Source organism: Sturnira hondurensis, unplaced genomic scaffold, assembly GCF_014824575.4.
Source record: "Sturnira hondurensis isolate 20B ecotype Veracruz unplaced genomic scaffold, ASM1482457v3 Scaffold0011291, whole genome shotgun sequence".
Taxonomy (NCBI): domain Eukaryota; kingdom Metazoa; phylum Chordata; class Mammalia; order Chiroptera; family Phyllostomidae; genus Sturnira; species Sturnira hondurensis.
In genome coordinates, this window is record NW_028083922.1 from 3434621 (window position 1) to 3448042 (window position 13422).

The window sequence follows — 13422 nt, forward strand, 5'->3', positions numbered from 1 at the left end:
ACAAAGTCAAATGTATTTTAGTCAATGTTTTAGCACTGTAACGACACAGATAAAATATCAGAAGCTTGGATTTCCTTCTCTCTGATATTGCTACACATCACAAAAGGCTCTATATAAAGTTGTGATTTATGTGGCAATTGGGAATATTCCCATTGGATTCTATTAGACATGAACACTTATGTTTATCTATAATTGTGGTAACATGTAAGCACTTGAGACTTACACATATATGTCATCACTCTTAAACAAACATTTATCAACTGCTTAGTGTGTTTCAGGCACTATACATGTAGTACGGATAATTAAACAGTCTTAGAAAGAGGGCTATATTCTGAGTTTTAAGAGAGCCAGAAACAGGAAAAGGACAAAAAAAGAAGACAAAAGCAGAATGAAATAAGCTACCAAATTCTGATTCACACACACATATGAGTGGCAAAGATCCTCTTGGCTTCAAATAGCCACGACTCAGTTGGTACCTGCCTTGAACCCAGGATCTAGCTGACACTACTCATTCCTCCTTTCTGGTCTGTCACTACATAGAATGCTAAGCCTGGTCACCCCTGGGATCCCAGGTTGAGTCACAGCACAGACCGAGTGGCTGAGATCTGGAGTAAAGGAAGTAGGCAGTTCCAAGGCACAGCAGCTAAACTGCTATAGTTGCTGCTAGTGCAATGCTGTTGAGTCCTGAACCGTGCTGATGGCCTGGGAGGAATCAGGGTGACCAGCATTACACAGCTAAAACATTACTGCCTAAAGCCGCATAGTGTCACATCCTCGGGACACACATCTTGTGGGGGCACAACTATTCAAACAGCAGTAGGGAAACATGTAGATGTTCTTAAGTGCTACTTTTAAGTTTATAGACCTTTTTATCCTTCCAGATAAAAAAATATTTACAGATTTCTGTACCATGACTACATGGAATAAGTAAATTTCAATTTAAATAGGAGTATTAACACCAGTTTCAACATTATCTTTAGCTAGGAGAAATTACTTCACTCAGATACTCAAAGGTCAAATGGCTTGAACTCAGGTCACTTAGAAGAGCTTACTTAGGGACTTGAGGAAAGCATTTAATATTGTACTTGGACTTAGAAGCATTTTCCCAAGGAAAAAATCACTAATACCAATTCTCACTTCCATCACAATGGGTTACCTCTCACAAGTCAGTCCAATGCCAATGCTTTTCAATAGTATCAGCAAACAATATTTCTGACTGACATCTCTCTTAATCTTAAAAAAGTAAACCTTCTAATTTAAAGTATCGTTGATATAGAAAAGACAAGTTAATCATAACAACACGATTTGGAGCTGGGATTTGAAGGTACAACTTTTTACATCATTTTTCTAAAAGCATCTCTTGGCCTGGGGCTATGCCTGGGACTTCTATATACACAGTCTGTGTAAAACTACAATATATTTCCCCTTAAGAATTTACATCCAAATATATGCTACAGATCCTTAAGAAGACTTTAAACTGTTCTAGAAATGTTACTAAAAATATTGATGATGGCAATTCTTAAGATGAGATGTTTCAATTGTTAAGATGAAACTTTGAAGATTGATTTTTTCCCCTCCATCATCTGAATGGTCTGATGTCATATAGTGTTAAAGAAAAAAACATAATTCAGAGAAAGTAATGTTACAACTCTGTACAATGAACACATGTACTTTATCAAGAAAGTAAATAATAAAACTTGCAAATTTCTTGAAGCCTTGAAATCAATCATGGGAAAAGAAAAAAATAAAGATCTGTGACTTGAATATGTTCCTAACATGTCTGCCTTTTGAAAAGATGACATTATAACATTGAATTTTTAGTTTCTCTCACAGTTAGAAATGTATATAGAGTCATAATTAAATATACTCATTATTGATCGACTTACATATAATGCTACAGCAGGGCCTAGACAAGAAGTCCTCAGGAGTTTAAAGTCAAAACTAATGACATGAACTTGGATAAGTTAGTGTTAATTATATGACAATAATTAAAAAGAAGTAGGTACTAAAATATGATCATGAATTCATTTAAAGAAAAGTCGTATATGATGGGAGCGATGACAAGTTCAAGTGAAAGATGAGCAGAAGTTTTGGGACAGGGGAAAAGTCAGCTCTCTTTTGGTCACTATACAAAGATGTTCTGGAAGATGTGGGGCTTCTACAGAGATGAGATTGGGTGAAAAATGACAAGATGGCGTCCCCTGCGATTAGAGTCACGGCACTGGCTGCAGTGATGCTGGGAAGGGAGAGACGGATGACAGAACGGAGGCCAGATTAAAGACTGTGCCTAAAGTCACAGGAAGTCATGTGTAGAGCTCAAGTTGGGACAGAGAAATTTGAAGACTGAAAACCAGCTTTCCAGGCCAAGAAGAAGTCGATTTCACTCTTATCTGTGAAAGAAACTGAATTAGGAAAAATAGAAGTAAGAACACTCTGAGAATCTTTCATTAAGACATTCCTATGTGGACAGTTTCTATTCAAAATCACAAAATTCTATGTAAAAACCAATGTAAACTAGTGGCAGAACAACATTTAATACATGTCATACAGAAATGATTCTAAAACAGGAAAATGAAGAGATAATAATGCTAATTTTGCACCCATTATTCAGAACTTCTACTTGAAAGTAAAGGAGACCAACAAAATTTAGTTAGGATATTAAAAAAAAAGCATTGGTTTGTTTGGCTGGTGGGTTGTTTATTTATTACTCTTTTACATGTCTCTCCTGAATATTTGGTATAAAGATTAAACTCACACAAACACCCAAACCACCCAGACTACCTCCCGTCACCTCAAACCGAACTGTCCCATTTGGGTTTATCTCACTCTTATTCAGGTATTCGGCTTGCAGTGTGCTTTTTAGTGAACTGATATTTGAGATTTGAAAAATTATGTCTTCTATTGTATAAAGATTTCTAAAAGGGAAAAAAGGAAAAGGAAAACAAAATATTGAGTCATATCTATTAGATCCGTAGAACAGCAAATAATTTTTCTTGGGACATTTTATTGTTATAATTATCTTTCTCTTGCTAGTCTTCTTTCATATATCCATATATACAAACACACACATACACAAACCAAGACAGGTAGGCTTTCCTGAGTTGCAGGGGAAAGGACCCATTACAAAGGGTCACCACTGTCCTCTTTTATGTCAAGACAAGAGACCTGAAGCAGCAACTGGTCTGCATCTTGAGAAAGCAAAACAATAAAGTAGGAGAGAGAGAGAATATGAATTCCGATCCTTTGAATTTACTTGTATTCAAATTATGTACTTACTTAGGGGACTTACTACATATATAGTTTTCTGAGTTTATGATTAAAAATATAAATCCCAGTTGAGAAATAGTCACTGCTCAAATTAAAGATACTTCTGTTTTTTATTAGATTTCCTAATGTTTTTATAAATGGATGGAGCATAGTGCCCCATTTGAAAGAGACTAAGATTTGTTTGTTTGTTTAAATAAAGAATGAGTTCAAAAGGAGGGTGGACTGAATGGCCAAGGCCAGGAGACAAGGTGAGCAGTGGTTTGAGGAGCACTAGTAGTATTACGACTGCAGAGTCACCGAATTCAGGAAATATCTGCACTGCCTTTTCCCACTCCTTTTTCTTTTCCTCTTTGATGGATATATAATAATTATATTTTATAAGAATGCCAGTGGTGACGGAAGTGCTTCTCCTAATGCAGAGGCTGTAAAGCTATCAGAAGAGCTTTAAGCAAATGTTATCTGTTTTACAGAAGAAATCAATTACCCGCAGATTGCTTAAACCAGTGACAGGCATGGTAAGGAATAAAATGTGTTAAGTAGAAAAGTTACAGCCATCAACATGTAAGGAATTACATGATATATGAAAGCAATCACTTGTTCAATTTACCTTCAAAACTAAAACAAGTTCTTCTGCATTGGAAATAAACATGAACCTCTCTCTGAAAAGGGAACAATTTCCAACTCAATGGAAAAAGTACTATATAAATTTTAGCTAGCAATAGTGCTATTAGGAGCACACAACCAGGTTTTCAGAGATAAAATATGTGAACTATTTAACATACTTATTTCAAAGTAGGCATCCGTTTGTCTTCATCTTCCTGCAATTCAGCATTATGTAATTTTCCAGATATGCCTGGAATGAAAGGAGTCTACTAGAAAACACTCCAGAATTTACAGTGTTCCTTACATTTATATCAAACTGCAAAGGGTTTTACTCCATTCAAAAGTTCTTGAGCATATTTAAGTTTTAATATTCATTATAATTTGTTGATAATGTGATTTATTATCTATTTTATCAAGGAAAGATTCAGAAGTGGGTCTTTTTTACTTCTTAAAGAAGAAAATACAAGTTTCAATGAGGCTCTGACAGTTCTTAAAAAGGACATCATGGTTCAAAATGCTCATCAAAGCTATTAATTGCTCAGATGGAGTTGGCATCTTGCTTGTGAAACAAGGTCACCATTTTTAGTTCTTTATCACATCAGTTCTTTAGGAGTGTTTGCATTGCATAATTTAATTTTTAAAACAAATTAATTCATATCACATGTAATATAAAAAAGTGATTCCCTAATATTGCAAAACAGAAATCATTTTAGCAGATGTGCCAACGGAGATAGCACAGCACACCCATCACGTTTTTGTGAGTGGCACTGTGGGCAATGACAGCCATAACAACAGATACCTGCCTAATGAGGAATTATTTTTTACTTTTTTTTTAACTGGGAAGTGTTTAGAAGAATTGACTCACATGATCTTTTAATAGAATCAGGAGTAATAGACCAGCTGGTATATATCATTCTTTTACAATATTCTGAGGGTGAGTTCTCTACAACGTAATTTTGGGGGAAATAAAATATGTATATTCAGATTCCATGCAAATTAATCCTCCTTAATGGATGAATGTTAATGATAAATTTAAAGAACTACACTTTTGAACCGTTTGCAAGTTAAGAACTGTAAGAAGAGCCATAGTGGTAGTTTTTCTTTTTTATCCACTTTAACACAGAAAACAATATTGTGCAAATTCCCAACTGAAAGACAACACTGCTAATGCTTCTTTCTCTGCAAAATTATCAGGTTGATATAATGGCGATGTCCTACTGATTATTCACCACAGACCTTCTAGCAGAATAATGCATTCTTAAAATGTGAACTTGAAGCTAAAATATTAAATATGCATTTCCTCCTCCTACAGGACATGTTGAAATGCCACATGCTGTTGGTGAGAATGACCCATAAATGTTGAATTTTTCTCCCCCTTGCTCTTCTTTTCCAGAAACAGTTAGTGTGGCGTGCAGTGAACCAAATCAACAATGTGATTCAAGCTGTCTCCACAGCTTCTTGGCAAAAGAAAGGATAAACTATAAAAACTCCCCTCCCACAGCTTTCAGCTCTTGCTTCCCACACTTTAACATCTTCTGTCACCTCTGGCGCTGTTACTGACCCATGCTAAGCCACACTAAAGGATGATAAGTTTGCTGCCTTTGCCCTTGTCCTGAGGGGCTGCACATTATCCTATCAAGTATCAGTAGCCATTTCTGTGGGATATTTGTCACCCCACGAAGGCCTTTGGAACAAATGAAATGGGCAGCGAATTACAAAAATGTCATTCTCTAAAGGAAATAGATGAAGGCTTTTGTTCTCCAGTAATAAATAGATGCCATAGGCTTATAACACTATTTTTATATTAAATTTGACAGGGTTACTATTTCTAGTTCATTAAGGGAACAGCTTGAAAACTATTTCTTTCTGTACTTTTAAAAACAATGTTGCTCCTCTCTTTTCTTCCCAGTAATAAATATAAACAACACTTGAGAATAGATCCTAGAAACAACAGGTTATGGTTAATTCCAAGTTACTTTTGCTAATGATTATTTTAAGAATGCACAAAAATCATTTTAGGGAGGGGTATTGAGATTATAAATGGATTATGTGAGAGGCACCTATGAATAGATTTTAAAAGTCTGATTTATACCTATTCCTCCTTTCTTTATAAATCACAAATACATTACTTCCTTTTCTCACTTTTCTTACACATTATAGTTTTACAGAGCACCATGATAAATATTCCATGGACAGAGGTCAAGCAAAGGATAATAACTCAATTCCTTAAATGAAAGCTTCAAAGTAAATCCTCTGTGTTTAACAGCAGTATACAGGGGTCAAGATGACAATGTCCCAGACTAGAGCATAAAATGTGTGTTAATACCTTTGAGCCTCAGTACATTTGTTAAATGGGTATACTTGGACTGACATACTTAGATGTTCTTTGAAGTGGAGCTTGAGCATGAGAAATAATATGTGATAATAAATAGCACCACATGCCTTTACACGGACTTGGATTGTGTGGTTTATCAGGTTGAGCTGAGCATTTTCATGTAGTTAACTATATTTCTAACATAATAGGTACACTTCTTCTATAGGTTGACCTACCTAATAATTTTAGAATTGCGCTAACCTCGCTCACTACGGTTATTTCATTAAACAAAATTTGTAAGATAAGGTAGTGAAAATAATTCATGGAAATTTCTATTTGACCTGTTAGAATATTGATGAAGACTGTTAATGGTTGTGATATACACTTTGTGAAAATGATTTAACATGGAATTACGACTGTGTTTATCTTTAGATTTTTATAATTCTATGTTCAAAATCATGACTCTTGCATAGATATATACTGCTGCATACCTTACAGTCAGTCCATATATGTCAATATTTTGACAGAATTGATTAGTAAAAACAGTACAAACAAATAAGTACAAACTGGGTAAAACAACTTTAATTTTCAATTAGGTCAAAGTCACCATTTCTTAAACGTAAATTATTTTTAAAATTTCAGCTGTATCTAATGCATCTTCAGTAGACATCTGCCTTATTTTACATTTTTAATTTCTCTTTGCTTCTCAGTGTAATACATGCCTGGCTTTGTGAACTCTGTGATTGTATGAGCTTTGCTAAAGTACCATGGGAACCAAAGGTTCTTCAAAAAATACTTAATCATATCAGTCCACATTTCTCCACTCAGTGCATGTCCTGATGCTCAAAGACTCAGCTTCCTCATTCAGAAAGGCAAAACTAATAACAGTACCTCCTTCAAACACTTGGTATGTGGAAAGCACTTGAATTTTTTGAAAAGTTTTCTTAAGCTATTTGTCATAGTATGTTCCCTTCCAAGTCAGAGAATTTTAGTGGGTGTGTTTCCTAACAACATTTAAATAATGTGAAAAGCAAAATATGTTATCCTTTGAATTTGCTGACATTTAGAAGATATACTCAATAATTTTTTAAACTAGCATTCTATTTCCAAAATGATTTACTTTCTTGATAAAAAGTATGTTATACACTAATTGCATCACTTCATATTTATATACATATACATATAAGTGATAGTAAGTGTGTTTTAAAATCATGTGCACTGAAATAGATCTAGGTGATCCGTTTCCTATCAATAATTTTCTAAGAAGACGGGACTAATTGGTCTTTATAAAATCTAGTAACAGTTTTGACTAAGACACTCAAAGGTTAGTAAGATACTCTGAACCTAGCTATTCAAATGCCTTTTTAATAACACCATTAATGTCATTTTTCTTAAGAACACAATAACCAGCACATTTAATCCTTCTGGAGAATAATTATGGAAGTTGATTTTCATCACCATTTTAATTTTCAGGTGATAATATTAAAGTAGATCACAAACTTGGGCTGTTAACAACATCTAGTAAAATGAAATGTAATTTAAACTGATAATGCAAAACTTTAAAGGAAATAAATCACTGCATTGAAATGGCTCAGCTTTTATTGATATAAGTTGGCACAAGTGACTAATAATTTTATTAAACTGATCAGAACAGATACTACACTTGCTCTTAGCCAAAAGTCCGAGAAGCAATACTAATTTTAAAGTTTACTTTCCAAATTTAACTTTGAGCTGTCATATCAAAACTATAGCTGGTTAAAAATTGCTTTGCAAAATCAGCCATGATGCGTATTATATAGAGATATTTAATATAAAGAGAATTCTTCAAATCATAATATATTAATTAGCTGCATGCTATAGCAAGCCACAATCAGATTACTTATTGAACTAATTTAATTTGCACAATGGCAGCTGATTTAAAGGAAGTATTCTCTTTTGAGCTTGTTTATAGAAATTGTTCAGTAAAAACTATTAGTTTGGGATTTGAAAACATTTTTCCTCCTCCTATTCTCTTTTTCAGAAAGACCGTTAGTGATATGTCTACCTTTGATGCATGGAGATAGAAATATATATAGGTATGTGTGTGTGTGTATATATATGTACACACACACAAATATATATATGAATAAACTAGATGAAAACCCACTGGAAGAAGAAAATAAATTCTAGTTTCCAAGATCAGTATCAGATTTTCATTTCTTGATGCCCTTTTCAAGATTCTTTAAAAGAATACACTGAGTATGTTTCTGAGATATACTCAGAACAAACGGCAACTGCCCACAGGCCTACATGCTTGTGTTCTGGAAAAGCAAATATTCTGCTTATTCCTAAGAAGTAGAATATCAGGGAGAGAATGAAGAAATAAAAACCTTGATCCAAATAAAGTGAATCTTAAACAATGTATTATGCAGAAAGGCATGATGCAAAAAGTTATATATATATATGATTACCAGTATATTTTGAAAGTGATGTAAAAATGTCTATGAAGAGCCTAGTTGAAAAGAGTGAGTGACCCAATTGGGTTAATATTAATTGATAAGGAACAAAACTTTGTCATGCAGCAGAGGTCCAGGCTTATGGAAAATAAAACTACTGCAGAATTGTGGCAGATATATTTTATAAGACATTCTAATTAAATAATGATATCCATAGTCCAGATATACCAATGGGTTCAGCAGTGGAAGTAAACAATAAACATGATGGGAGGAAACAAGAAGAACTCTGCTTTATTAAAATTTAGTTCCCATTTACATAAGGCAAAATATGTTCCAATTTAACTAGCTTTATAGTCCTCACCAATCTGTGATCACCTGCTATTAGTATAGATCTCATATTATAACCAAAAATTACTCAGGGATAAACAAATGTCTGATCACTTAATCAAAGAGACATTTGCCAAGTTAGGAAACACCTGTCCATGTAACATGCACCTTGCATAGTTTCCAAATGATGGAAATTGATGATCATACAGGCAAAAGCAAATTGATGATCATACAGACAAAAGCAAATATTCTGCTTATTCCTAAGAAGTAGAATATCAGGTAAAATCTCTGTTACCATAGATTTACTGAATGTCTGCTTTGTGTCAGGCACTATTGAAAGCACACAAGTGAACGCTGTGTGTTGAACACTCTTCGTCAATCAAAAAATTCCCTGAAATTTATGTAGAAACACAGTTTCTGAACTACAGGACCCCCAGCGATAAGATTAGTCTGAAGGACAAGAACACTGGTACCTGAAACCACATGTACTTTGTAATAGAAGCATTTATACATTTTTTCACAGACAAAATATTCTGGAATTAATTAAACAAACAGAAGCTTGATGTTCAGAAATATAGGTAGAATAACGATTATTGAGTTATCTGATGGTGTTTTCTTTTTCCCTTGTTGGAGTTACTATTTCAAGTTCATATTTTGATATTGGGATATGGAAACTATTCAGAATAAAATGAAATTAATGAAATAATGATACACAGTTGGTAATATGAATATAAACAAGAAATAGACTAATTTTCTCATGTGACTTTAAAAAAAACTAAATTTATTTAAAATTCAAAAGAATATATTCCAGAATATTTTGGAAAGTGGCAGCATCCTTAAAATGATCATATATCCATACAAAGTGGTAGCTCTCATCTGTAAATTTTAATTTAAGAGGGGACATTTTGTCAACCTCACATATATTTTAGATATTTACTGATTTAAGATGGTGTTGTCTTCTATATTCTTTTGAGAAAGCATAGGTCTTACTTTTGTTTTTTGTTGCCTCATATGTATTAATAGGTCAATCATATGAGACTAAATCATTTCCCCTTCACCTCATGAGATCTAGAAGAAAATTATATGTTAAAAGCAGGGGAGCAAAGCAGAAAAAAGAAAATAAATATATATGTATTATGAATAAAGGAGAATTTGAAACTATAAACCATATGCTAAATAAGTGTTCATAAATCAAGATCTTGGTTAGCCTACCCACTTCTCATTTTTCTTTCCTTTTTCTTATTTATTTTAGTGTCAAAATGATTATTAACAATCCCCACTCAACTATATCTTTTTATTTTCTACTTTGAGCCCAGTTTTCCATTTGTCATGCATTAAAATTTTGCATTCTACATTTGTAGAAAAACTTTTCATTTCTTTCAGTTTTCAAATCTGAAACTTCACACACACTCCCATCTCCCCAATTAAGTTGAAATAGAAATCAAACATATAAATAATAATACTTCTCAAAAGGAATTACTAAAAAGAACAGAGGAATAACTGGATTTTTTTAAANATTAACAATCCCCACTCAACTATATCTTTTTATTTTCTACTTTGAGCCCAGTTTTCCATTTGTCACGCATTAAAATTTTGCATTCTACATTTGTAGAAAAACTTTTCATTTCTTTCAGTTTTCAAATCTGAAACTTCACACACACTCCCATCTTCCCAATTAAGTTGAAATAGAAATCAAACATATAAATAATAATACTTCTCAAAAGGAATTACTAAAAAGAACAGAGGAATAACTGGATTTTTTTAAATAGTAACCTACATTTGCCTACCTTTTCCCTTTTAAAAGAAAACTCACAAACATTTTCCATGTTTTCTAGCTTTGTGAAGGCATTCAATAAACTAAAAAGAAATCAGCGCATGAACGGTGTTGAAAAGAACACAATGATTTTGCCAAGAGTACAGTAGCTGTGGGAACTTTCCCAATAGCCACCAGCAGCAGAGAGGAACATGGTGTATGCTGTTGGCCCTGTCTAGGCTCATTTAAGACAATCCAGGAGGTGAAAAACTTCAGACACCAAACTGTTTTCATCTGGATACCTACAATGGTTGGAACAGCCATGCTGCTGTGAGTTCTGATTATCTGAGCAGCTCATTTCGTCAGTGTGCGTTTTAAATAGTGCCTGACATAAAACAAATGCTTGGTAAGTCTCTGATAACAGAAATTTTGATCTGACCTTTGCCTATGCAGTAATCAAGTACTACTTCTGTAGCCAAACACTTTGCTTGGTATTGAACATTTCAGTTAACACCTTCACCAACCAGCGTGCCCAGAGCAATCAAAGCCCTGTATGTGCTTCAAGAGATTTGTTAACAAACTAGAACTTCAAGACTCTTGAAGAATGCTCAGGTGTTCTTTACTAGTCCAGCTTCTTAACTATCAGCCAAAAAAAAAAGGCCTACTTAATTAACTAATTCAGAAAAAAATAAAGATGAAAGCAAAGCAAACATAAAATGAAGAGAACATACGCTTTTTACATGATATATTCCAATATCTGTCTTCACTTACTCATCTTTCTGCCAGGTTTATGTATTTCTCCATTTACACATAAGGAATTGAGGGTTTTTAAGTGTTTTTCCCTGCCCTTAATAGATGCAACCATGTTTGTGATTCTAAAAGACACCCAATTTTTTTTAATTTATCAGAAAGAATTTTGTTCTGAAAAATCATTGTAAATTTAGGATCACCTTTTACTCTCCCCTCACTAAATCACCTACTGCTATTTGGTTAGTTTTTTTGAAAGAAACTTGCCATTCTACTGCAAATTTCTCTGTTCCCATGTTTTCCCAACCATTTTGAGGTGCGGCGAGAAAGAGACCACTAATGTTAATGCTAAAGTTAAAGTACAAACAAGAAATTTTAAATTCCCCCTAATACTAAGAACACTGAGATTATTCCTGGCTGGTGTGGCTCAGTGGGTTGAATGCAGGCCTGTGAACCAAAAGGTCACTGGTTTGATTCCCAGTCAGGGCACATGCCTAGGTAATGGGCCAGTCCCCCAGTAGGGGAAAGGAGAGGCAACCACACACTGATGTTTCTCTCCCTCTTTCTCACTCCCTTCCCCTCTCTCTAAAAATAAATGAAAATATTAAAAAAAAGAACACTGAAATTAAATACAGTCATCTTCTCCTCTCCCTTTCCCTCCCACCTTTCCTCCCTCCCCCCATAAATTCTACTTTTCAAGTTCACAGGCAATTTTTTGAAAATCTCAGTCTATCAACTATTACCTCATAGTTTATTACATAAACTATTGCTTTTTTCAAGATATGTTTACCCATAAGCTAATTACAGAAAATGCTGGTGGAATAAGAAATGCATGTTTTTATTATTATTAAGAGTAAAACAACTTATAAGAACATCCTGAAGCAAAGGGTTAGCCTTTTTGCATCCTAAAAGATGAGCAGCTAGCAGTTCTGCCCACTAATGAGCTGCTTCTGACCTGACTAAAACCATTTCAGGACCCGTCTAATGTCTCCTCATTTGCAAAGGCCTTCCCCACCCCCATACCATTTCCATCCAATGGGCTGTCTGCCTGATCTGCATGCAATATTGTCCGCCAGCATGAACGATTTACAATGGGCACTTTATTTCTGTAATTTAAAAGGAAAAAGAGAGAGAAACAACTGCTGATGCAAAATATCACTTCTTCCTTTCTAATGGATGAGTAATAACCAAGAAATTTCTGAAAAGCTGTCCAGGGTGCCTGTCAGGGCTGGCAAAATTTCTGACCCAGAGAAATATATTCACAAACAGCCCGTGTGATTACGAGTTACAGGCCCTTTGGAGAAAGCTGCTTAGAGAAGCACCAGAGAAATGATGAAACTAGTCTAAATACTTGGCACATAGACTTCACCATTCATGCACACATACGGTTTTGCACAGAAGAAAATATATAAAATTATATGTTCTGAATAAATTTAAAACAACATATATAGAATATACATTATAGAGTACTCTACAATGAAACTGTATTTCAATAGATGCCAAAGGGCTGGAAATCAAGAAATGAATGTAAATTAGATCAGACATTGGCACCTTGCAAATCCATATTCCCCTCAGCCCCAATCCTTGTGCTCCAATTTAACTTGATTCTGAAAATCCTCTTTGTGGTCTGATTTGGAACCTATTACCTCTCTTTTGAAAGGAGAACAATGAGGGAAGAGAAAAGGAATATGTGAAGAAAGGTAACAATAATTCACTTGAATTAAGGGATCATTTTGCCTCATGTTCCCTTTCAGTCCCTCCTGCCCTTGCATAGATCCTGGCATTGGTTTCTGTTCCAGTGCCAATTTAGTAAAGGCAATGGGCATTGTGCTGGAGTGGAGAGGAGCAGCATAATGTCTTCAAATGGAAACTGTTTGTCAAACAGAAGCTAACTGAGCAAATGAGGAAATTAGGGGTTAAAACAACTGTGATGATGCAAATCAGAGCTTTGTTCTACCAGGGATTTCTCTTAACAA

The 13422-nt window shown here is 34.3% G+C and overlaps 1 pseudogene; it reads right to left on the reverse strand.

Annotated features, from left to right (window-relative positions):
• Positions 1-7725: 7725 nt before the first annotated feature.
• LOC118996398 (uncharacterized) lies at positions 7726-7877 on the reverse strand (annotated as a pseudogene).
• Between the last annotated feature and the right edge of the window lie 5545 nt (positions 7878-13422).